This window comes from Muntiacus reevesi, chromosome 2, assembly GCF_963930625.1.
Source record: "Muntiacus reevesi chromosome 2, mMunRee1.1, whole genome shotgun sequence".
Taxonomy (NCBI): Eukaryota; Metazoa; Chordata; class Mammalia; order Artiodactyla; family Cervidae; genus Muntiacus; species Muntiacus reevesi.
In genome coordinates, this window is record NC_089250.1 from 270,433,985 (window position 1) to 270,461,444 (window position 27,460).

At 42.2% G+C, this 27,460-nt stretch overlaps 2 pseudogenes; one reads left to right on the forward strand and one right to left on the reverse strand.

Moving 5' to 3' along the window:
* Window positions 1-6,130: 6,130 nt before the first annotated feature.
* LOC136157574 (zinc finger protein 678-like) overlaps window positions 6,131-27,460 on the forward strand; it is a 322,340-nt pseudogene continuing 301,010 nt past the window's right edge.
* The window catches only part of LOC136157581 (zinc finger protein 724-like), a 322,253-nt pseudogene continuing 302,068 nt past the window's right edge, over window positions 7,276-27,460 (reverse strand).

Below are 27,460 nucleotides of genomic sequence, written 5' to 3' on the forward strand. Positions count from 1 at the left end.
TATCCACCATGTGGTCAATGTTTTGGTCCCCCACTTTTACAGTTACCATGCGCTCTCAGGGACCTGATATCTCTGAGCCCTGGCAGCCCTAGTTAATTTCCAAGTCAGCAAGCCCCACAACTGCGGGAGCTTCCTCTTCCTTCCTTGCCTTAGGGCATTCATTCTTCCAGTGGCCAAAAGCTCGGCACCGGGCACACTGGTTTGGCTGTAACGGGCCCAGGGCCTCCCGTGGGACCGGCTGAAGGACTGTCGTGTCCCTGGGGCACATGAGGTTTGCTGGAGGGCCGGAGATAGACTTTCCCAGAGCAGCAGCTTGCACTGTAAGTCTCTTGTCTGTTCTCTTTTGTTCCCTCCAGTTCTCTGGCAGAGCGCGGTTTCTGCTTAATTCCAACGTCTCCCTCCCCCTCTTGTCAGTACTCCCCGGGAGAGGCGGGTATAGCTTGGGCGGTTCGGTTGGAACCGGATCCTGGAAGTGCTGGCCAGAGGCTTCTGTCACTGGGATTGGAGCCTGCCCAAACGGAGGCTCTACAAACTCTGGGAAAGCTGGCGGAGGAGCAGCAGCTGTTGCAGAAACTTCACCTGGCACTGGATCAGGCATTAAGGCGGCCTTAGGTCCTGGTGGAGCCCTGGGAGGCAGGCGTGTCATTATCCAGCATGGGGGAGGGGTCAGGTCATCCCCGTCCAAATCCTGTAGAATTTCCTTTTTTATCATCAGTCAATTTTTGTGCCCTTCATATTTTCCCCTTTCCCTTCTGAATACAGAACCTTGTCCTAGTAGGAGGGTCTCAAGCTAACCCTAGCCATGAGTCAATAGATGGATATTGATCCAGGTGTCCTGGCTCTCCTGTGACTACTGTGTAGATTGCTTCCACTATTTTTAAGTTCACGGTGTTCTCTGGTGGCCATCCTGCTCCCATAGGGGGTCATTCGACCTCACAGAGTATGTGGAGGCAGTTAGGCTTCATCTTCACCCCATAGTCTCCTCCTATTCCCTTCTTTAAAATTGTCACTCCAATACAGTTGCCTTAGATTCACTTCCCCCCATCTTGCTTAACGTCTCAGACATTCTTGTACTTTTCCTTTTCGTTCTGTCTACGAAGTTCTCAGTACCCTATGTACTTCTCATATTTTCACTCAGTGACACTTAATTTGCCATTCTGCCTCCTTCCTAATTGGGGTGAGAAGAGCTTTACCTGCCAGACCCCAGAGGGAGAAGGTGGATCGGCGTGTCTTCAACTGCCGGTCAGCATAGCTGAACCAGAACATCACATGATCCAAGACTGTTTCTCCCTTTTAAAGTCCATTCTGCCTTGTTGGGCTTGATTAGGTGCGAATGAAAACAAATCGGTTGAATATCCCATGACACAGGCCATCTCCGTAAAAGCCAATTCATACTCAATTCTGTATCCCCCTCCTTCTAGCCTAACAATTCCAAGGGGGTCAAGAATTTCTCAGCAGACAGGACACCTCCTGGGGGAGGGCAGAATATGAGCATACAAGGACAAGTTTCCTATCCTAAAAATCCCCTGGCGATCACTGTAATAATTTTCCCCGAGACGGCGTGGACACACCTCCTAAATGACCATCACAAATTTCCTTCCTAACCCTAGCACGCTCGTCAAACTGTGTACCAAGCAATCGCTGCCTGCCTATTCCAGGCTCCTGTGGGTCCCTGCTCCTTCAAGTCCCTCCCAGGGGGGTGATCAGACCCCCTCTTCCACCCTGCTGGGTGGGTTCCTCCTCACCTGAGCGCTCAGTTCCCCTGCTGCCGTCCACCTACCTGCTGACGTGAAAGGTCCGGGCACTGAAAAGCAGAATCCTTCCAGAGGGACAAGGCGCCTTCCACCTTCTAGGAGATTCAAGCAACAAAGCCTTGGGTGGCCTCAAATGAGACCTGTCTCCTCAAAGTGAGGCGCTTCCCGGCCAATGCACCAAATGTTATAGCCACGCTTTCAGGGAAACAAACTCACTGAGAAGGACAATGCAGATATTGGAGTGCAGTTTATTACACCGGTGGGCCCAAGGCAGAGTCTCCTCTTAGCCAGGGACCCCGACCAGCATTTGTGAAAATCGTTTATACCGCATGTGGACGTGTACAAACCCACCACCCCAATCCCTTGATGCTTACAAAGGAAGGGTCAATACAATCACAGCAACCCCGTCATTCACGTGTTATGTGTTTAAACAGTTAATCATCAGTAAGCCTGCGGTTACATACCAACCAGTTAATAACTGATAAGCCTGTGCTTACATTCTGATAGATAGTGTCCGGAGGCAGGGGTGATTAGTGTCTGTTTTCTCTTAGGTGATGAGGAACCTGGATATGATCTTCAAGGTTCCCCTGTCCGGAGGGAGTCTTATCCTTCCATTGTCGTTCCCACAGGCACTAAGCAGAGAGTTCAGAGTCCACTGCAGAGGTGGCTGAGCAGGATCAGCACAGACAGGTCTGAGATGGAGTCCAGGCCCTATGAATTCCCTCTTCACATAAGACAACTCACTAAAATGAGAATGGAAATCTGAATTTTACATGAAAGTTTCTCTTTTTTTATATGAACTAACATTAAATGTGTTAAGTATATATGTCCCAATTCACTAATGCTAGAATGCTTTAATATAGCTATTTAACTCACAGCGTTTTGAAAGAAATTATTGACATGGGAGTTTATAACATGTCCAAGAGTGCTTTTTTCTGATTGTTCTTTACTATTAAGCTTATAGATTATATAGAGAAATCTTTAAGAAGAAATTTTTCTGTTCCAATAATGCTATTTTACAATGTTATGTTAGTTTTTCTATACAGAAAGAATAAGTGATACATATATACATTTCCCTTCTTGAGGAGATTTCCTTCCCATCTAGGTCACCACAGAGCATTAAGTAGAGTTCCCTGTGTTCTTCCCATATTTTTCAAGTCTCATTTCTCATTTGATTTGCTTAGAACTCTTACCTTACTAAATCTATCTTGTTTGTTATGAAACATCCCAGGACTTTATAGTTCATGCCATCTATTTCTGATTAGTTCTAGGTCAGTATCATTTACTATTTTAGACTCCATTAAAATATGCTCAGATAACAACATGAGTGGTAAGTGGGTTAAATAACTAATAGGCATTAGCTTTTGTGAAAATGTTTTGTTTGCAAATGTGATTTCTTAAAACAAAAATTACTCATTACACTGCTCAACTTCTCACTTCGTTGTTCCTGTAGGTTTCTATTTTGACTTCTCTGCACCGTACTCCTTTGTCACCTCTTGTCCAATGTTCTGTGTTTGTGGTCTCTGTTCTGCAAGCTGCAGATCCTAGTTCCTCTTGCTCTGGTGTCTGCTCCCTGGTGGGTGAAGTGGTCCAGGGACTTGTGCCCTTATGCCCTTGAGAGGGGGTTGATTGTTACTATTGTGACCAGAGCCTGCCCGAATCTTGAGGGCCGCTTCGCCTTTCCTCTGTGGCTGTCACTGTCTGCGGCGGGGTCTGCTTCCTGATTGGTGGAACAGAGGCCCCAGATCTGAAATGAGCTCTGCTCTGATCTGTGGTGCTTCTGATCTAATGGGACTGCAGCACACCCACTAGGAGGGAAGCCACTGAGTGTTGCTCCTCTGGGGATGTTCTCCTCGGAGAGTGCTCTGCATGTCATCACTCAGGTGCTGTGCCAGCTCTCATGTGACCCTGTGTTGGCATTGATCTTGGCCCCACCTGAACCATGGGTATGCTGGCACTTGACCCTGGTGTCTCTCAGATGTTTTCACCAGGTCACCAGCAGAGATCCACTGTAGTCATATCCCAGGTGTACATTCATTGTGGAGCTGAAACTGCTGTGGTGCTATGAGGGCAAAGTAGACTGTGACCTGGCCCAAATGCCTCATGTGCATGCCTACAAACTCTACAGTTGCTAAAGCTAGACTGGTCTTGACTGCCAGAGCCTCATTTCCATCCAGATGTTCTGTTGGGGCTGAGTTTACCAAGCCAGTTGTGTGGTGTCACACCATGGTTTGTACAGATGCAAGAAGAGATCTCAGCTCTTTTTGCTTAGTGGCAGGGCCTTGGGGCTCAGCTGTGGTTTCAACATCACCTATACGTTGTGACCACCCACAGGCTTGTGTTCTGAATGTGCCCCTGGATCCCATGAGCCTACCCTGGTGGGGAGGAGGCTGCGGAGGAGGAAGCAGCTGTCGGGGTCATGAGATCACCCACCTAGGTGGTAGCCATTCCTAGCGCCTGGAGAGGCAGGGACAGGCAGAGGGGCAGAGTGGCTGCAAAGAGGTTCTTTTCTTCGGGCATCATTCAACATCGCCACTCTGCTTCTCTGGTGGTTCAGGCTTCCTCCACAAGCATCCCATGTGCAGAGCTCTTCCCTCCCTCCCATCCCCTCAGGATATCTCCTTTCGGCTAACGCAGTCCTCTACCTGGGTCTGCTCTCAGAACGCTACGTTCCAGTATCCAGCCCTTGTCTGCAGCGGAGGACACCCTCTCAGGCTGGGTGGGCAGGGCAGGGGTGAGTACCCTGGGTACACGTCTCACTCTGTCCTTCATGCTGGTTGCGTGTTCTCTTCCCACAGAGAACAAGGCTCCCCTCGTTCCCAACTGAGTTTCCGCCAGTGAGGGGCTTCCCTGGATGTGGAGACCTCTCCTCTCTTCAGATCCCCCCATGGTTTTGCGGGTCCCATCCGGCTTCTTTTCCTTTTCCCTTTCCTCCATCACTCTCTTGTCCCACCTGGCTCAGCAGGAATCTTTCTTGTCCTTTCAGGTCTCCAAGTTCCTCTGCCCGTGTTCTGCAGGGCTCTGTGAGAATTTTTCCACTTCAAGATGTATTCTTGATGCTTTTGTGGAGAGAGATGAACTCCACGTCTTCCAAATCCTCTGCCATCTTGACTCCTTCTATCTCGGTTTTAGGCTTCATCTAGCCAAGTGTATGCCGATTTTATGCAAATTGTAAACTATATTCCCCAAGAGTAGTAAGTAGAATAACTTATTATTTGATATCTTTCAGCTGTGTCTTCTCACGACACCCAGGGTTTGAGGACCCAAAAGCCAGGATTAGAAGATTTACTCCCAACAGCAAAGCTAGGAATACATGAAAGATTTCACCTTGCAAATTTACATTTAACCAAAGACTGGGAATATATGAGGGCATATAAAGAGCCCAGTGCATGTTATGATGGACACAACCAAGTTGGCTCAGTTTCCCATAAAGTAAACATTACCGCAAAAAGAAGTGAAGGATGTGAATCAAGTAAGGAAAAACCAATTTCAGATGACCAGTTTCAGCCATCAGCATCTGCAGATAAGTGTATATTTGTCAGCAAAGATCTTCATCATCTCTTGAAACATACATGCTCTCTGAAGGGAAGTGAGGAAAATCTGGAAAGTCATCTGGTCTCTACTGCAAATACTCATTCAAACCTACACTCTGAGCATAGGTGTCTATTAAATATACATTCAAACATGTCTGGAAACCAGAAACTTAAACCTGATGGGGAAAGTTCCCAATACAATAAATTTGAGGGATCCTTTAACAAGGGTTTCTTGTTCTTCAACCAACAACTCTTTTCTCCTTCTTCCAAAAGCTGGAATGTTGATAATAATGGGAGAGACCTTATTCAACCATCATTGTTCAATACATACGGAGGTATAATTAGTGTGGAACAACTTTCCAAGTGTAACAAAATAAGTAATGTGTTAAGCAGGACTCTACCCCCAATAATTACAAGAGTATACATGATGGAATGAGAAGCTCTTCATGCAATGAAACTGGCCATAATGTTGACCAAGACTCATATCTCGTGAAACAACAGGGACATCAATTTTCAGACAACAATTCTAAACATCATAAGTGTAGGAATATGTTTTGTCAAAGCTCAAATCTTACTATTAATACTTATAAGTGTATGGATATTGGAGAGACTTATAATTGCTATTATTATGGTAAAGTTGTTAACCAGTCTTCAAAACTTATTGAACAGCAGATAATTCAGAGCAAGCAGAAACACTGCAAGTGTCATACATGTGGAAAAGTCTTTAGTAACTCACCAAATCGAACTAGACACAGGAAAGTTCATACAGAAAGGAAACAATTCAAATGTACAGCATGTGGCCAAACCTTTAATCAGAGTTCATATTTAACTGAACATCTGGGAATGCATGCTGGGGAGAAACCATACAAATGTACAGAATGTGACAAAGTTTTTATCTCCTGTTCATGTATTACTCAACATGAGCAAATCCACACTGGGGAGACACCTTATAAATGTACAGCATGTGGCAAGGCTTTTAAGCGGAGTTCAGCTTTAACTGAACATCAGCGAATCCATACTGGGGAGAGACCTTATAAATGTGCGTCATGTGGGAAGGCTTTTAAGCAAAATTCAGCTTTAACTGAACATCAGTGAATCCATACTGGGGAGAGACCTTATAAATGTACAGCATGTGGCAAGGCTTTTAAGCGGAGCTCAACTTTAACTGAACATCATCGAATCCATACTGGGGAGAGATTTTATAAATGTACAGCATGTGGCAAGGCTTTTAAGCAGAGTTCAACTTTAACTGAACATCACCGAATCCATACTAGGGAGAGACCTTATAAATGTACAGAGTGTGGCAAAGCTTTTATCAATTATTTATTTCTTACTCGACATTAACGAATCCATTCCGGGGAGAGACCTTATAAATGTACAGAATGTGGCAAAGCCTTTATCTATTATTCACTTCTTACTCTACATCAACGAATCCATACTGGGGAGAGACCTTATAAATGTACAGCATGTGGCAAAGCCTTTATCGGTTATTATTTTCTTACTCGACATCAGCGAATACATACTGGGGAGAGACCTTATGAATGTACAGCATGTGGCAAGGCTTTTAAGCAGAGTTCAGATTTAACTCAACATCAGCGAATCCATACCGGAGAAAGACCTTATAAATGTACAGAATGTGGCAAAGCCTTTATCCGTTCTGATGTTCTTACTCGACATGTGCGAATCCATACTGGGGAGAGCCCTTATAAATGTACAGCATGTGCCAAGGCTTTTAAGGAGATTTCAACTTTAACTCAACATCAGCGAATCCATACTGGGGAGAGGCCCTATAAATGTACAGCATGTGGCAAGGCTTTTAAGAAAAGTTCAGATTTAACTCAACATCAGCGAATCCACACTAGGGAGAGACCTTCTAAATGTACAGACTGTGGCAAAGCCTTTATCAATTATTCACTTCTTACTCAACATCGCCGAATCCATACTGGGGAGAGACCTTATAAATGTGCAGCATGTGGCAAAGCCTTTTCCCAGAGTTCAGGTCTTTCTCGACATCAGAGAGTTCATGCTGCAGAGAAATGTTAGAAATGTAAGGAATGCTAGTTTTCAGCTGGAAAAAGGATAAAACTTCCTAGCATGATGTGAGGAAAGAGCTGCTGACAATCCAGGAGAGATAGCCACCCACCGGAGCCAGACGTGTTCGTACCCCCGACTGCACATGGTCCTGCAGATGAAATGTGTCCTCAGAGGTACCGGCCAGACTCAAAGGAACAGGCCAAGAGCAGACTTGAGTTGTCTGCAGGTTGGTGAAAACCGACTCTCCCAGGGGATTTTGTCATCTTTTCACGTATCATCAATAGTTAACTCTGGGAAGCCTTGTTTTCCCGCTTTAGAGAATGCTGGGTATAATGAAACCGGTGAAAGATTGAGTTTTGGTTTAAAGTAAGTGCTCTTTCCATGTGAAAATTACTTTTTTGGGTTTGTTTTAAAGGTAAGAAGAGGAAGGGCAAATGTTGCTCTTTTAGTTTAATCATTACATTCAGTCTATGATGACATTTGATTATTAGACACAGCAGTGCCACTAATACATTTCTTGAGTTGTCAGAAATTGTCAACATCATTACTTTATGGCAAAGATAACTGTCTGAAGATAAATGACTCATATTTTGGTGCAGTGTTCGATGTTCAAAACAAAATCTTACAACAATAAACAAACGTGAACTAAGAAAAAAAAAGAAATGTAAGCAATGTGGCAAAGGATTTCCTCACAGCCATCATCTCACTCACAATCAGAGAATTCATACTGCAGAGAAAGCCTAGAAATGAATCAGTGAAAATAACTTTGGTCCTAAATATACAATTATGAAAAAACGAGTGTTATCTTCGGAAAGATACCCGAATGAAATAAAAAAATGTAGAGAACTGCTTAATCAAACATCAAAAGTAACTCAATACCAGAGAATTCATACTAGAAAGCATGTCATTAGTACCACTTTTGTTGAATTACTCTAAGAAGAAACACTGTAGCAAGTATTCCATAAGTAAAACACATACAAAATTGATATGTTAGTATGGATCGCAAGATGAAGGGGTGGATATTTGCAGAGGTATAATTATTATTAATGTATCCTTGCTTATGTTAATGTTATTTCAGATTAAGGAACCAAAACGAATGTAATTCAACTCTCAAATTACTACATGCTGTGATTTGTTTCTACTGTATATACGAACTTATGTTTTTGATGGTTGTTGCCCAAGGGTAAGAGAAGCCCTTCTGTATTAAGTGGGAATCATTTGCATTTATTCTCCACTTTATAAGATTTAGAAGACAGTCGTGTTATATACACACTGAAACTCTGAATGGAGGTATTTGTCACTGATGTCAAACACCTCTGTGGTCACCATGATGTAAGTGTTCAGGGAATAATTCAAAGTAAGGCAAAAGTTTGCTCAAAGTTTTCAATAATTAGGTCAGTTGCTCTTTAAGCATAAAAGAAGGATAGTTCATGAAAATCGAAGGTATTTTTATAACAGGAACATAGAGAAATCATGCTTATTATCTGGCAGGCTTGAAGTAAGGACACCTTCTCTTCTATCTGATGTAAGTATAGAAAAATTTTTCTGGAAAAGTCATATTAATATAATGAATATCCATTCATGTTTACTAAATTAGCCTCCATTTTGTAAACCATATAAATCACATTCTCAGGTCATTTCATCAGAGAAATAGGAAAGTTTTTAGAAGCTTGTAATGTGTATTTTAATCAAGGATCAAACAACAATTGTAAAAGGTTTTATTCCATCTGTGTAAAATTAATGTACCTTAATTAATAAAAGTGAATGGTTTTTGAGTGTTACAATTGATGTGGAATGAATGAAGGGTTAATGCACCACCAGCATTAACCTCTCCCACCTATTTAAGGTTGCAGGAAAGGTAAGGTAATGATAGGCTATTTGAAGCACAGGGGGATGGCATCTGTGGAAATTAGTTCCTTACTGCCATTAAACCTCTCATAACTTCATATATTTCCCACCATTTCTACGTTGTATCTCCTCTCCGATTTTATCTACATGGACATCGTGGTGGTTCTAATAAGAAGGATCATAGAGAGTACTGTTGAGAGCTCCCCTGAACTGCTAATGCTGTTGCTGCCTCAGCGTCTGTCTGGGGAGCAGGCAGCCTGCAGGTCCTTGAACTCACACCAGCCAGTCCTTTGAGCACATGCACTAGATGACCCCTGCCTTGGGACCAGCAGTCTTGCTGAACCCCAGGGTCTACTGCACAGGCCCCGCTTCAGTGATACCCTCTGAGCTCATCAGAATCCTGCTCGTTTTTGTTTGAATGGACCCATCCACACTCAGCCTGTGGGCCCCACAGCACTTCACCCAGGGTCAAGTCTGAACCCCAAGTACTTGAATTTTCTCTGCCTGGTTCTAGCCTTGACCTTCCTCAGGGGACCTCAAGGCTTGTTGTGAGTTCTCTGAGGACCTAGAGTCATAAACTCACGTGCTGCCATTGTCCTTTGTTCTTCTTTTAGCTAAAACTTTTCAGGGGCTCATTTAAGCAAATGTAAGTTTAACAAAGTCACAAAAAGTATAATCAAGAGCCATGATGGGAAAATTCTGAACCAAGATTTCTAAAATCTTTCCCTCTATCATTCTTAGCACATGTGTCTTGTAAGGCTTAAAGGAACTGTTTCCTCATGGCTTTCTCATACTTTGAATTCAATATATAAATATCTGAAGATATATACATAATATGATTTATATAACACACATTGAATACAAGATATAAATACCTGAAGGTATACATGTTAGTGAGAAAGCCAAGAAGAAATATGTGAGTGTATGTGTATTCTTACACATTTAACTTAGAGAATTTAGAAATGCTAGATCAAAACTGGTCATTTCAGAATTGCAGATGATTTACTAAAAACTGTAAAGCTTGTCAATTTGTCGATTAATCTGTTTTGTCTACTTTTCATGGAATTCATTTCCTTAAATGTCAGGAGGTTATGTTTTTTAAGGAACTTCCACACGGTCCAGCCACGTGACTGCACCAGCTTACATTCCCTCCAGACATGTAGGAGGTTCCCTGATCTCCAAGCCCCTTCAGCGTTTATGATATTATTAGTGGGCTTTTTGCTCAATCTTCTGACTGGCCTGCGGTGATACATCCCTGTAGCTTTGCTCTGCATTCCTTATTGTTCAGCACTGGTGAGCATCTTTCTTTGCCTCCTGCCCATGGAAAGAGCAAGCTGCCCGCCCGGCCTCAGCAGCTGTGGGCACAGGCTCAGTCTCCCCACAGCACGTGGGGGATTCCTGGGCCAGGGGTGCGGCCCTTGTCCCCGCAGGGTCAGACGGGTTCCCACCGCCGGTGACCAGTCTGCTTAGCTTTTTTTCCTTTTCAGACGTGTATATATATATATATATATATATATATATATATATATATATTTATTTATTTATTTATTTATTGGATCATAATTGCTTTACAATGTGGTGCTGGTTTGTGCTGTGTGACGTCATCAATCAGCCGTGAGTATACATAAATCTTTTCCCTATGGCCTTCCCTCCCGTGGCCTCGGTTTCACCCCTCTGCTCAGCACAGAGCACCAAGCTGAGCTCCCTGTGGTAAACACCAGCTATCTATTCTAACCATCAGTTCAGTTCAATTGCTCACTCGTGTCTGACTCTTTGCGACCCCTCGGAGTGCAGCACGCCAGGCCTCCCTGTCCATCACCAACTCCTAGACCTTGCCCAAACTCATGTCCATTGAGTCAGTGATGCCATCCAACCATCTCATCCTCTGTCGGCCCCTTCTCCTCCCCCCTTCAATCCTTCCCAGTGTCAGGGTCTCTTCAAATGGGTCACTTCTTCACATCAGGTGTCGAAAGTATAGAAGTTTTAGCTTCAACATCAGTCCTTCCAATGAATATTCAGGACTGATTTCCTTTAGCATGGACTGGTTGGATCTCCTTGCAGTCCAAGGGACTCTCAAGAGTCTTCTACATTTTACTCATGGTGGTGTAAATGTGTCAGTGGCACCCTTTCAACTGGTCCCCTTCTTTTGTTGTGTCCACGTCTGATCTCTATATTTGTGCAAATATTTTCTTAACAGATATGTATGGAATTTAAAAAATGTCATTTATGAACTCATTTACTGAGTAGGAATATAGGCGCAGATGTAGTTCTTAAGCTTTTGCATGTTAAGCTTTCAGGCATAAAATACATTATCAATCATTCCATGCATTTTACAGTTGTAGCCATGTGTTCTGGGAAACAAACTGACTCAGAAGGACAATGCAGATAGTGGAGTGCAGTTTATTACACCGGTGGGGCCTAGGCAGAGTCTTCTCTTAGCCAAGGACCCTGAACAGTTTTTGTGAAAACTTTATATACCTTAAGTGTACTTGCTCAAACCCACCTACCCAAATTCCTTGAAACTAGTCTGGACATTATAAAAGAGAGATACGATCAACTTTAACCCATGATTCATGTGTCACAGGACTCAATAAACAGTGGATATTTATCAACAGGCCTGTGGTCATATCCCAATAAACTGAATGGAATTTACCACGTTGTTCTGTTACAGAGATAATGAACATATTCTTTTAGGCCACAGAGTCCAAGTACATGTCCTGAGGCTCTTTTATGGGGGGCCGGGGTGGGATCTGACTTTCCATTGGTATGCCACTTCTATAGACACCAGGGCCCAAAGTTCCGGGTCACTGGGAGGGTGACCATGCGTGTAGACTAATGCTCACAACCTGGCCTAAGACGGAGGCCAGCTCTCTCTGTTTACTCCTTTATGACTAAGTGAAAGAAGCCCATTTGAAAATGCTACAAACAGTAGGATTTTTACAATATGACTTTTTGGTGTAGGCAAATGTTCATATGTGCTCAGTTGCGTCTGAGTATTTGTGATTCCAGGAGCTGTAGCCTGCCAGGCTGAGCTCTGTCCATAGATTTCCCAGGAAAGGATACTGGAGTGGGTTGCCATCTCTTCTTCCAGGTGATCTTCCTGACCTAAGAATCGAACCCGCATCACCTGGATGTCCCGCATCGGCAGGCAGATTCCTTACCACTCAGTCACTGGGAATCTAGTAAGAAATATAGAAGAGATTAAAAAGGTCCATGATTACCATGGGTTTCAAAGGAGGGACTATGAATATCCTAAGTCTAGAGAACTTTCAGGACTATGAAATAATTTGTGCTGAACTGTCATGATGGGCACATTAAACACTTATCCAGAGGTATGGAGTGCACATTCCTAAAAGAGGAACACAGGGGTAAACTAGAGAGTTGATCTATTTACTGCCCATGTAGATTCAGCAGTGGTAACAAATGCTCGCTCTGGTGGGGAAAGCTAAGTAGGGAGATTGTCCACACGTGGGAAAAAGAGGTATATGGGCAATGTCTATACTTTATTCTCAATTCTGCTGTGAAACTAAATCTTCTACAAAGTTCATGCTGGTGAACGCAAACTGAGTATTTTTTATAATGTATAATATGAGAAAGATGAATATGTTTCTATCTTTCATTTTTCCTTGGTCATTATACTTTAAAGATGTGGAAAAATAGAGCTTTCTAAATGGAGCAGACAATGAACTGTAGCAGTTGATTCATAAAACCAAGAAAAACCCCCACAGGAAGCAGAGCAACAACATTCTCAGGTGTTAATTCCTGTGTGAGGTAACTTATGACAACACCGATCATGATTTCCTTGGTTGGTGATCAGATAGCATTTAGGGCATCATTTTCAGTGGTATGTGGCTCCGCCAACACACACTCTTAACCTAGTACATCCTGCTCAGTTCAGCTCAGTTCAGTTGCTCAGTCGCCCTGGACTGCAGCACGCCAGGCCTTTTGCTGCCCCTGGTTTCTTTTCCAAGAAAGCGGGGATGGAAATGCCTCCAGGCTCCTGGTCTCTGAAGTTGGAGGTGCCACGCCTGCAGAGAGGTGGTCACAAAGCAAATCATTTTGTGAAAACCTGTGTCCCCAGGCTGCAGAGGCGGGTGAAAAACACTAAGGACAGGGGAGATCTTTGAGAAGAATTCTGCAAGTAAAGCCTGGCAGGAACCCAAGACCCCAAAGTGATTGCCACCAAACACTCACCTCTCCCCTCCCAGCCCCCAAGGGTACAGACAGGCTGTGGACCACCACACCCATCCTAGAAAGAGTCCTTCCCCAGGGGATCAGGTTGACCTTCTTTGTTTCTAGAAGTTCCCTCCCTAAAACCTCCCTTCCTGAGGCCTCTGGTGTGAGGTTTCCCCTCAGGGCTCTGAATGCAGGTGTCCCTCTTGCATTTCCCCCCCCCACCCTCAAAGGGTGGGTCAGGTAACCCAGAAGCAGGGTCCATTGTCTCTCGTGAACTGTTCTCTGTAACTCGAAAAGGAAGAAGAACTAGCCCCGACGATGTGTAAATAGTGTAGAGCACTAGGATGTGATTAGCATTATCAGGTTAGTCTTGATTCCCCAGTACAGATTGGGAACACAGAAAGTCGAAAAGGAGCTCAGAAAAGGGTGAGGGAAACATGAAAACTTTTTCTTCTCTTTCCCAGCAGCAGTTGCAGGTTGAACAGCTGCATGGATGCCTTTGAAGGTATTTTCTCAAGATGGAGATGTGAGTTTGCCACGTACCATCCCCAGAGAAGACGCAGAGCAGGAAGAAGAAGAGGAGGAAATGGCAGCTCCTCAGGTACGTGTCCTGTCCTGGGTCTGGGGCTGTGTCTGCTTTTCTTCCTGAAATGCCTGGAGTGAGAACCTGCAAACCTTGAGGTCTCTGCTTCTAATTTTCTGCCTGGGAGTTTGTTATCAACTTCTTTATTTTTTCGTTTTCTTCGTATCATAGTGAAGCCTGGCTCTTTACACCACTTCTCCCTTGTGTCCCAGAATCTTGTATCCCTTGTCTGTATCCTGGCTCTCTACGGAGCATGATGAATTCTCAACATGAAATAGCGACTTTCAACTGGTGAATATATTCCCTTTGTGAGAGAGAAACACAGAGAGGCACTGGTATCCGAGATTCCGATTGGGATGTGGTTCGGTGTTGGCATCTTAGGGAGCTAGGGGAATTCCCATGATGAGTTTCCATGGGGATGCAATTTCAGCTCTTTAGGAGTTAGAAAATGCCCTTATATATTGAATAAATTCAGTGATCCAGAATTTTTTAAGAAAATGCTCAGAAATAAAAGGAAAACTAGGCGATACTGTCCTCTGTAATGCTAAGACTTAGTAGTTAAACACATTGTCAGGTAGTTAGAATAGGGGAAAAGAGTCCAAAATGGCGGTGGCTAAAAGACCTGGAAGGGAAAGCCTGGGAAAATAGAACAACGGAAGATCCAAGGACTGGAGTGAGAATCTCAGGTAAAACGAAAAATTTTTGTTTGTTTACATAAGATTTACGTAAGACAGACTCAGGGGCAGAGGAACAGATAAAAAGAGGAGCCAAAGCCCTCTTCCTTCTCTCTCTCCCTCCCGCGCGATGGGGCGATCATTTTTGAAACATACACGTTCTGTGAAGAGAAATGTGGAGAATCTGGAAAGTTATCCAGTCTCTACTGCAAATACTCATTCAAACCACTCTGAACACAGGCTTCGATTCAAGCACGTCTGAAAACCAGAAATTTAAAAATGATGGGGAAGACTCACAGTATAATCAATTTGAGGGATCTGTGAGTAAGTGGTCGTTATTCTTCCACCAACAGACAGTTTCTCTCTGTTCCAAAATGTGTAATGTTGATAATAATGGAAAAGACTTAGTCCCACCATCATTGTTCAATACACATCATGATATGGTTAATATGGAACAACTTCTCACGTGTAATAACACGAATCAGGCCTTAAGTAAGAGCTCTACCCCCAATAATTACAAGAATATTTATAATGAAGTGAGAAGATATTCATGCAATGAAACTGGGTCTAAAACTGAACAAGACTCTAACCCTATGAAACATCAGGGATCTCAATCTTCAGGCAAGGATTCTAGAAATAGTACATGTAGGAATATCTTTCATCAAACATCAGGTCTTCCACTAAAGAAGAGTACACATACAGGAGAGAAGACTTATAATTGTGAATGCAGTGATATTTCTAATGAGTCTTCAAATCTTACTCAACAGCAGGACATTCAGGATCCACAGAAAAGTTACAAGTGTAAGAAATGTGAGAAAGCCTTTACTAACACATCCAGTCTAAGTAGACACAGGAAAATTCATTCAGGCTGGAAACCTTTCAAAGGTACAGAGTGTGGCACTGCCTCTAATCAGAATTCAAAGTTTAGTCAAGATTGGCAAATCCACACTGGCAAGAAACCTTATGAAAGTAAGGAATGTGGAAAAACATTTATGTCTTGCTCAAATCTTAGTTAACATCAGCGAATTCATACTGGGGCGAAGCATTATAAATGTACAAATTGTGGCAAAGCCTTTAATCAGAACTCAAATCTTACTCAACATCAACGAATCCATAGAGAGCAGAAACCTTACAAAGGTAAGAAAAGTGGCAAAGCCATTTTTAGGTGTTCACATTTCAGTCTGCATCAGCAAGTTCATACTGGGGAGAAACCAAGGAAATGTAAAGTATGTGGCAAAGTGCTTCCTTGTAGCTCATGTCTTACTCAACATCAGGTAATTCATATGCAGCAGAAATCACACAAATGTATGAAGTGTGGCAAAGCCTTCAATCAGAAGTCAAATCTTACTCAACCCCAGAGAATTCATACTGGAGAGAAGCCTGATAAATGTAAGGATTGTGACGAAGAATTTAACCAGTGCTCAAATCTCACTTACCATCAGAAAATTCATACTGGAAAGAATCCTTATAAATGTAAGGATTGTGGCAAAGCATTTAGACAGCACTCATGTCTTACTAAACATCAAGTAATCCATCCTGGAAGGAAATCTTATAAATGTAAAGAATGCGGAAATGCCTTCAGTCACTACTCAACTCTTACTAAACACCAGAGAATTCATACTGGAGAGAAGCCTTACAAATGTAAGAATTGAGGCAAAGAATTTAACCAGTGCTCAGGTCTTACTGTCAGAGAATTCATACTGGAGAGACACCTTATAAATGTAAGGATTGTGGCAAAGAATTTAACCAGTACTCAGGTCTTAGATACCATCAGAGAATTCATACTGGACAGAAACCTTGTAAATGTACAGAATGTGGGAAATCCTTTAGTCAGAACTCAACTCTTACTCAATACCAGTGAGTTCATACTGGGGAGAGGCCTTATAAATGTAAGGATTGTGGCAAAGACTTTAGCAAACACTCAGGTCTTACTTACCATCAGAGAATTCATACTGGAGAGAAACCTTACAAATGTAAAGAATGCGGAAAAGCCTTTGGTCGCCACACAAGTCTTATTCAACACCAGCGAATTCATACTGGAGAGAAACCTTACAAATGAAAAGAATGTGGAAAAGCCTTTATCAAGAACTCACATATTACTCAACATCAGAGAATTCATACTGGAAGAAAAACCTTATAAATGTAAGGAAAGTAGCAAAGGCTTTAATCAGAGCTCTCACCTTACTAAACATCAGAAAACACATACTGGAGAGAAACTCTAGTAATAAAATAAGTGATGGAAGAGGTTTGTCCTAAACATACACTTCAGGAAATACCAGACGGTTTATTTAGGAAAGATAAGAAAATACATAAAACAATGTAGAAAAGTATTTAAAGAAAGTTAAATCTAAATAAATACCAGATATTGCACACTAGAAAAAGTGAAAGTTGCTCAGTTGTGTCCAATTCTGCAACCCCAGGGACTGTGTCCATGGAATTCTCCAGGCCAGAATACTGGAGTGGGAGGTGGATTCTTTACCAACTGAGCTTTCAGGGAAGTCCGCACACTAGAAAGCATTTCATCAATCCTGTTTTTTGAAGTTCTCTTCAGGAGAAGTATTGTAGATAGTAATCCATAGTTAAAACTTAGAAAATTGATATGTTAGTATGGATCAGAAGTTGAAGCGTTGGTATTTAGAAATGTACAATTATTAGCAATATATCTTTGTTTATATTGACACGATTTGTGATTATTTGAAAACCAAGATATGTTATTGAACTCTCAAATTACTCCATGCTGCTATGCTTCATTTTTAGTGTGTATGCAAAGCTATGTTTTTGATGATTGCTACTCAAAGATGAGACAAGGCCTTCTATCCTAGAGAGAAATCATTTATATTTATTCTCCATTAGGAGATTAAGGACACAGTGATGGTAGCAGGGACACTGAACATTTAAATGGAGGTGTTAGTCATTCATGTCAAACATCCCTATAGGTCACCATGAAGTAACTGTTCAGGGAGTAATTCCACACATTAAAGTAAGATGCACATTTTCAATAGTTATGTCACTTGAATTTTAAGGAAAATACAATGACAGTTCACTGAACTCTTGATGTACCTTTATAATATCAAAAGATGTCATGAATATTAGTTGACATGTTTCAAATAAAGATACCTCTGATACCCTAGAAATGTATGAAAACCCTTCTCAGAAAAGTCATATAATTAGTGTACATCTTGTTTCATTCATAAATGATTAGCCTTCATTTTAAAACCTTAGAAATCAGTTCTGAGATCATTGTATCAGAGGAATGAATATCGTTGCTAATGCTTGCGATCTGTATTTAATCAGTTACAGAATGGATTGGAAAAGGTTTTATTCTTTTTATGTGTGATATTACATGTTAATAAAACTGATGGTTTCTTGTGATAAAACCGGAATGTAATGAATGAAGTGTCAACCTACTGATTTAATGTCGCGGGGAAGAATACCTAACAATAAACTCTTTGTTAGCACAGAGGGATGATATCTGTAGCAATTAGTTTTCTTACTACCTTTACACCTCAAATAATTGGATATTTCCCATCATTTCTCCATTGTACTTTCCCCTCTCTGTAACTGCTGGGACATTGTGACGGTTCCAATGAGGATCATACAGAGTAATGTTGAGAGCTTACCTGAACTGCTCCATGCTGTTGCTGCCTCAGCATCTGTCTGGGGAGCAGCATTTACAGCTCCTTGAACTCACGCCAGCCAGCCCTGTGAGCACCTGCTCTAGACAACCACCCACCTTGTGATCAGCAGTCTTGCTGAACCCCAGGATCTACTTTACCGGCTCTCCCCTTCAATGCCACCCTCACAGTGCTCACCAGATTCCTGCTCCCCTTGGTTTGAATGGACCCATCCACACTCAGCCTGAGGAGCCCACAGCAGTTCACCCAGGGTCTCTTATAAAGGCCTGAACCCCAAGTACTGGAGCTTTCTCTGCTTGGTCTTAAACTTGACCTAAGAAATTCCTGCCCTAAACCCTCCCCTCCTGAAGGGTCTCAGCTGTGCTGAGTGTGAGGGCTGCAGCTCAGGGCTCCCGAGTGTGGGTTTGGGGGGAGAAGCATCAGAACAAACGGAATTTGCTAAAGATTCATTTCATGGCCCCACTTCAGACCTGCAGATTCATAACTTCTTAGAGTGGGGACCTGACCTCGAGGGGTTCATATTTACTGAAATGATTCAGAAAGAATCTTTTAAGTGGTTTCAACGCGGTTTCCTATCAAGATCACATGACCAGAGTTAAGTGATAACCTCCCCGCTGCCCTCCCCCCAGAGTTCTCTGGGTCCTGTGGGAGCATCAGTGTGGTGTGTAGGGTGTTCTCCAGGGGATTCTAAGGGGAGGCCCGGGTTAAGGACGCGGCTCCTGGTCCATTTGTGAGAGCTGAGGCCCGGCGTCAGTCCAAGGAGAGGCCGCAGGGTTGTTCTAGATGGATTTGGACCGGGAAGTCAGTCAACTCACATTGTCTCTATTAGGAATTCTCGCTGAGGTGAGAACGATCAAGAAATTAGTTCACAGACTGGTCTCCAGGTAGGAAGTGATTGTTCCTGAATCTCTCCTGAGACAGAGGACAGGAGAGGTGGGTCTTTTCAGCTTTTCAAGGTCTTTCTGTCTGTAGTGGTGAAGTAGTTGCAGGTTAAAGAGCTGTGCTGATGCCTTTGAAGGTATTTTCTCAAGATGCAGAGATACGTTCGCTGCATAACATCCCCAAAGAAGACGCAGAGCAGGAGGAAGAAGAGGAGGGAAAAGCAGCTTCTCAGCTACATGTCCTGTCCTGCGTCTGGGATTGTGTCTGCTTTTCCTCCTGAAATGCCTAGACTGAGGGAACCTGCAAACCTTTAGTTCTCGGCTTCTAATTTTTCTGCCTGGGGTGTTTGTTATCAGCTTCTTAATTTTTCCTTTTCTTATCATAGTGAGGGCCCGCTCTTTACACCACTTCTCCCTTGTGTCCCAGAACCTTGTCTCCCTTGTTTGTATCCTGGCTTTCTATAGAGCATGATGAATTCCCAACCTGAATTAGTGATTTCAACTGGTAAAATATTCCATTTGTGAGAGATCAACATGGGCAGGCATAGTTTCTGAGATTCCCATTGGCATGTGGTTCAGTCTTGGGATCTTAGAGAAGTAGGGGAGATTAGTGATGAATTTACATGTATATGCAACTTCAGACATTTCGAACAGGATTAAGAAATTGTCCTTTTGAATATAATTACCCCAGTGGTCCAGAGTTCCACAGGAAGTTTGGGGAAAAGAAAGAGGAAAGTATGAGAGACCCTTCTCCATTTTGGCTGGAAGGACTCACTCTTAAGTGTAGTCTTAGGCTTCAGAACACAGAAGTTATATAGGAAGTGAATTTTGTATAAAACATATTTTTCAGGATTCAGATCACTGCTAACATTTATCCCATTACACCTCACATTTTCTGGTTCAGGTGTTTCTGTGATGTTGCAACTGTAATATTCCTGCTTTTTGTCTTTAAAAATGATTTTTGAAAGATTTAGTGAGGGATGTGTATAAGTTGCCAAAATTAATGTAGCAAACCAAGCCTTCTTAGTTCTGTTTTCTTTGGAAAATGAACACACCTGGGTTTAGTCAGGTTCTTGCATTTGGGGAATGAAGGTTTTCATCACTGAAGCCCAGGTCTGATCATTTCCATTAGTAATATATTCCACACTCATTTTCCAGACAGAATTCTTATCACATCATTGTATTTTCTAAAATATTTACAAGAATGTTATTACTTATGCATATTTAACTGTTAAGTCTAAAATATAATTCAACAAAAATGATAGACATTTTCAAAGGAATAAAAGATTCAGAACCAAGAGCTCTAATTTATTTTATGTCATTATGTGTTTTTGCACTGTAATGTATTTTAAAAATATAGAATATTGCCACAAATAAATTATAAGATTTAAGCACAGAAATCTATTCCTGATTTTATAAACATGAATAATTTTTCTCCCAAATAGTGTATGTTTGTGTGCATGAAAATGTTAACAGTATATGACATTTTTTCTGGTTTTGATATTTTTGCCAGTTACCTCAACTGGTAAAACATCCATTAGAGTGGCCTCTGTGTTCAGTTCAGTTCAGTCGCTCCGTCAGGTCTCTGTGTTGACAAATCATTTCACATAAAATCGAGCTCAGATCCATTGAAGTAAATCCCAAGCTTTACCATTTTCTGAATATTTGATCAAATATTCCAAACAATTTTGAATAGCAATATTTTAGTTCTAAAATTATTTATGTGGCTCATTCAAGGTTAAAGAATAAAAAACTGTTAGCAAGTTTTGTAGTTCAAAAATAGTCAAAAGGATTGTTTTCTCTGCTTACTAATCTATTAAACCTGTAAAATCTGTAAAGCACATAAAGGTCAATAATAACTCTGAATTCTTACCTGGCTCTTTTCAGTTCAGTTCAGTTGCTCAGTTGTGTCCGACTCTCTGCAACCCCACGGACTGCAGCACATCTGACAATCACCAACTACTGGAGCTTATTCAACCATATGTCTGTAGAGTCTGTGACAGCATCCAACCATCTCAACCTTTGTCGTCCCCTTCTCCTCCCGTCTTCAATCTTTCCCAGCATCAGGGTCTTTTCAAATGAGTCAATTCTTCACATCAGGTGGCTGAGGTATTGGAGTTTCAGCTTCAGCATCAATCCATCCAATGAATATTCAGGACTGATCTCCTTTAGGATGGACTGGTTGGATCTTCTTGCAGTCCAAGGGACTATCAAGGGTCTTCTCCAACACCACAGTTCAAAAGCATCAATTCTTTGGCGCTCAGCTTTCTTTATAGTCCAACTCTCACATCCACATATGCCTACTAGAAAAAACATAGCTTTGACTAGACAGACCTTTGTTGACAAAGTAATGTCTCTGCTTTTTTATATGCTGTTTAAGTTGGTCATAGTTTTTCTTTCAAGGAGTAAGCGTCTTTTAATTTCATGGCTGCATTCACCATCTGCAGTGATTTTGGAGCCCAAAACAATAAAGTATCTCACTGTTTCCATTGCTCCCCCATCTATTCGCCAGGAAGTGATGAGACTGGATGCCATGGCTATCAGCCATGGCTCTTTTACCTCCATGCTATTCACAATGACCATTTATCAACCAGATATTTAGTTAAAACTAAGCTTGTTCAAGATGAAAAACTGTGGCCCCACCCTAGAATTCTTGAATCACAATGTGCTTTTAAAAATATTCCTGCTTTGATTGATATTTATTCTGTGGAAAACAAGGAAAATCCTCAAAAGTAAATATGCCTCTGTTTATCACATTTAATGATTTCTCTCCCAGGTGAATGAATGAATCATAGCCGCTCAGTCATGTCCCACTCTTCATGAGAACATGGACTATATAGCGTGCCAGGTTCCTCTCTCCATAAGATTCTCCAGGCAAGAATACTGGAGTGGTTTTCCATTTCCTTCTCCAGGGGATCTTCCCCACCCAGGGATCGAATCCAGGTCACCTGCATTGCAGTCGGATTCTTTACCGTCTGAGCCAGCAGGGAAGCCCAAGTGGCTTTGTGGATCATAAGTCATCCTGTTTTCTTCAGGTTAGAAATATGGTAGCGCATATTGCTATGTAAAAAAGTATATTATTGCATAACATCAGACACTCTTCTCATTTAAAAGCTAGTTCTCTGAACTTGCTGTTTTCATCCTGGGTCACATAAGGAAGTCTTCCCACAGTCACATGGCGTATGTACTTTGTATTTCAGGACGGCTGACATTCCAGGGTCTGGCCATAGACTTCACTCAAGAGTGAGAGAGTAGGTGCCTAGGCAGGTTGATAAGAAGTCCGGGGGTCCCCAAGGAGAGAGGGGTCTGGAATTCTCAAGGAGGAGGAAAGGACAAACTTTTTGCCTACATTCCTCAGTCTTCGTCAGTTGCATAGCTCAGCTTAGACTGCACTTGGGCTCATACAGCAGCACTGCATCCCGCGTGAGGACAGGCGCTCCCTCCTGAGAAACCTGCTGGCTCACCCTGTTATCTGAAAGCGTGAGTGACGGGGGCGGGTCTAGTAAGATCTTTACAGCTTCCAGACATCTTTTGATTAATTGTGATGACTAATTAAAAGGTATATAACTCCCTTGCCAACACTAGCGAGTGGGCACTCTTTCTGCCCCCTTCTGATGTCTATTTCAGAAGCTTTCTCTACCTCTTTTATACTTTAATAAAACTCTATTATACAAAAGCTCTGAGTGATCAAGCCTCATCTCTGGCCCCGGATAGAATTCTTCTTCGGAGGCCAAGAATTCTGGCGCCTTCTGTGGTTCAGCAACAACCTTTCAAGAGGAATGGGAATGCCTGGACTTCGGTCAGTGGGAATTGTCCAGGGACATGATGTTACAGAACTACTGGAACCTGGCCTGCTTGGGTGAGGATAGCTTCCTTCCAGAATCCCTTAGCTACCCTCAGGGTTTGGGTTCCTTCACTTGTAGAATGTCTCCTGGAGTCTCCTGCATCCTATGATCTCTGCTTTTGAGGAATAAATGGGAGTTTGTGAGTATAGACAGAAAGCTTCATGATGATTCACATGATTCTAACCTTCTTCTTTCTTGAGTTCTCTGCCTCCTTCGCTCTAGACTAGTGGTCACTCTAACTTTACTTGTATAAAGTCATGCTGCCCTCCTCATAAAGACAGAGGTCCACCCTTATTTTTGGCTGAGTGTTATTCTGATAGAGATCTCAGGATCTGGGTTTTAGCTATTGCCTACTACAGTAAAGGTGCTTTCTATAAAGCTTTTTGTGAAGTCACATTCTAGACTCTTTACACATTCTACAATGCCTTCTTCTCTCACGAGACCGCAATATTGTTCAATTGCTCAGTCGTGTCCGACTCTTTGCGACGCCATGGACTGCAGCACGTCCGGCCTCCCTGTCCATCACCAACTCCCAGAGCTTGCTCAAACTCATGTCCATTGAGTTGATGATGCCCACTAACTATCTCATCCTGTCCCCCCCATCTCCTCCTGCCCTCAATCTTTCCCAGCATCAGGGTCTTTTCCAATGAGTTGGCTCTTAGCATCAGGTGGCCAAAGTACAGAAGTTTCAGCTTCAGCATCAGCCCTTCCAATGAATATTCAGCACTGATATCCTTTAGGATGCACTCTCTGTCCAAGGGACTCTCAAGAGTCTTCTCCAACACCATAGTTCAAAAGCATCAATTCTTCAGCTCTCAGCCTTCTTTATGGTCCAAATCTCACTCCCACACATGACTACTGGAAAAACCACAGCTTTGACTAGGCAGACTTTTGTTGGCAAAGTGATGTCTCTGCTTCTTAACATCCTCTCTAGGTTTGTCACAGCTTTTCTTCCAAGGAGCAAGCATCTTTGAATTTCATGGCTGCAGTCACCCAGTTCAGTGATTTTGGAGTCCAAGGAAATAAAGTCTCTCATTGTTATCATTGTTTCCCCTTTTATTTGCCATGAAGAGATGGGACTGGATGCCATGATCTTAGTTTTTTGAATTTTGAGTATTAAGCCAGCTTTTTCACTCTCCTCTTTCACTTTCATCAAGAGGCTCTTCAGTTCTTCTTTGCTTTCTGCCTTAAGGGTGGTGTCATCTGCATATCTGAGGTTATTGATATTTTTCCTGGCAATCTTGATTCCAGCTTGAGCCTCATCCAACCCAGCATTCTGCATAATGTTATCTGCATATAAGTTAAATAAGCAGGTGACAATATACAGCCTTGATGTACTCCTTTCCCAATTTGGAACCAGTTCATTGTTCCATGTTCAGTTCTAACTGTTTCTTCTTGACATGCATGCAGGTTTCTCAGGAAGCAGATCAGGTGGTCTGGTATTCCCAGCTCTTTCAGAATTTTCCACAGTTTGTTGTGATCCACACAAAGCCTTTAGCATAATCAATGAAGCAGAAGTAGATATTTTCTGGAATTCTCTTGCTTTTTCTATGATCCAGCGGATGTTGGCAATTTCATCTCTCACTCATCTGCCTTTTCTACATCCAGCCTGTACATCTGGACATTCTCAGTTCACATACTGTTGAAGCCTCGCTTGAAGGATTTTGAGCTTTACCTTGCTGGCAAGTAAAATGAGTGCAGTTGTGCAGAAGTTTGAACATTCTTTGGCATTGATCTTCTTTGGGATTGGAATGAAAACTGATCTTTTCCAACCTGTAGACACTGCTGTGCTTTCCAAATTTGCTGACATACTGCGTGCAGCACTGTCACAGCATCATCTTTTAGGATTTGAAATAGCTCGACTGGAATTCCATCATCTCCAATAGCTCTGTTTATAGAGATGCTTCCTAAGACCCACTTGACTTCTCACTCCAGGATTTCTGACTCTTGGTGAGTGATCACACCATCGACCTTATCTGATGCGACAAGATCTTTTTAATTTAGTTCATCTGTGTATTTTCACCACCTCTCCTTAATAGTCATGTCCAGCTCTTTGTGACCCCATGGACTATACAGTCTGTCGAATTCTCGAGGCCAGAATACTGGAGTGGGTAGCCTTTCCTTCTCCAGGGAACCTTTCCAACCCAGGGTTCAAACCTAGTTCTCCCACATTGCAGGAGGATTTTTTACCCGCTGAACCACAGGGGAAACCCAGTATAGTTCATCTCTGTATCCTTGCCACTTCTCCTCATTATCTTCTGCTTCTGTTAGGTCCATATTGTTTCTGTCCTTTATTGTGCCCATCTTTGCATGAAGTGTTCCCTTGATATCTCTCTTTCTCTTTTTTTATTTTTTGGTTAATTTTTATTTTCTGTTGGAGTAGAGTTGATTTCTGTTGTGTTTGTTTTAGGTTTACAAGAACGTGATTCAGTTATACACAGATGTATATCTCTTCTGTTCTTTCTTGGAGTCTTTTCCCATATAGGTTCTTCCAGTGTATCCGGCGACTTCCCTGTGCTATGTGGTAGGGCCTCTGGCATTATCTATCTGATAAAAAGTAGTGTGTTTTTGTTAATCGCCATCTCTAAATGTCTCCCTGCCACTACATTTTTTTTTTTTTTTTTTAATTTGTAAGTTGGGTTTCTAAGTCTGTGAGTCTGTTTCTGTTTATAGTTAATTTGTATAAATTTATTGATGCCCCCTCTAAGTGATACTTCTTCTTTCATCTCTGACTTCACTGAGTATGATAAATTCTCAGTCCATCCATGCTCCTGAAAATATCATTCATTCATTCTTTTGGAGTGTATTCCAGTGTTTAGATGGACATGAGACTCTTCATTTCTCTATAGATGGAACTTTGGTTGATGCTCTGTCTTAGATATTGTCTGTAGTGCTGCCCTGAAAATAGAGGTGCAGCTATCATTTTAAATCATGATTTTCTCTGGGTGTAAGGCAAGGGGTGGGCTTGCCAGATCCTGTGGCATGTCTATATTTAGTGTTTAAAGAATTTCCACACTCTTTTCCTTGTGGCTGCACCCACTCAATTACACTCCCACCCACAATGTAGGAGGATTCTCCATGACCCTTGCCCTCAGCAACAATTAACCTTTGAAGACCTTTTGGAAGATGGATGTTCTGCGGGGTGTGAGGTGATACCTCACTGCAGTTTTGATTAGTGTTTCTCTAAAAGTGATCCTTGCCGGGAGCCAACACACGAGACCCCGCCCTTGGAAAGGCCATAGGGGAGAAATACCTTATGGGCAAGGCGAATCAGGTTATCAGGGGTTTCAAAAAGTCAGCTCACGAGACCCTGCCCCTAACAAGGGCGAATCAGGTTATCAGGGGTTTTTTGAAAAGGCCAGCTCACGAGATCCCACCCATGACAAGGTCATGAGGAGAAAGCCTGATAGGCAAGGAAGATCAGGTTTTCAGGGATTTCGGAAAGCTGCCCCCGGCTCTCACCTTAAAGATGATATCTGTCTTTCTGATGCCTGCCTCAATGGACTACTCCCTAATTTCTCTGACACAGGCAGGAAGACCTTCCCCGATCTCTTCCCAAATAAGAATCAATTTAGAATTTTAATCAATAAGTTTCCCAGGTAGTGGTATTTTATGAAATTATTTAGGGTGAAAGGAGTGTTTTAATTTAAACTCCTTTGCTGTTTAGCCAAATGCCTTTATGCCCTTGGTACTAATATGCATGATTGCTTATAATATCCTAATCATAAAATAGCATAAAGAACCTGATTATATAAAAGCCCTAATAGATATAGAGCCCTTTTAAGGGGTAAAGGAGTCCTATTAGAAAACATAAGAAAATTATTCTATAGGTGGTTATTGGGTTGTGATTTGCTTGCTATGTTTTGCTTCCTGTGTTTTGCTTGCTGTATTTTTGCCTTTAATGTGCTAAGGTTGTGTTATAAAAACCATTGTTAATATAGTTAAAGATCTAGGGAAATAAGAACTTAGCCCTAGTGTGGTAACAATGAGATGGTTGTTAATTGTCAGCCAGGAGTACTAGGCAGAAGCTGCCTCACTGAAGCCGCAGAGTCTGTATGGGGTAAACTTCTTAGATAAACACAACTGACAACTTTTGCAGAAAGATTAATTTTTGTATTAACAAGAATATAATTCTACTCTGTACTACTTCCCTATGACCCTGTTACCTTTCAGTTAAGGCCACCATAAAAACGGAAAACAGGTTTACAATCACCTGACCTGCATTAAATGTTAATAGGCCCCAAGGCCAGAAGATAATGTACAAGACCCTCATAAACAAAGAAGTATGCAGAACACACCCTGGTTTCGTGAAGGACAAGCTGACGTAATGTTAAACTATCTTCCCCTTAGAAATGTACTAACTTAGGGTATATAAGCTATGGTAAAAAATAAAGCATTGCCAGACTCTTCCAGACTCTCTGCACCCCCGTCTGGTCATTCTCTCTTTCTCTCTCTCTCCCCCTTGCAGACTTGGCCCTATCAAGGCTGGTCTCACGT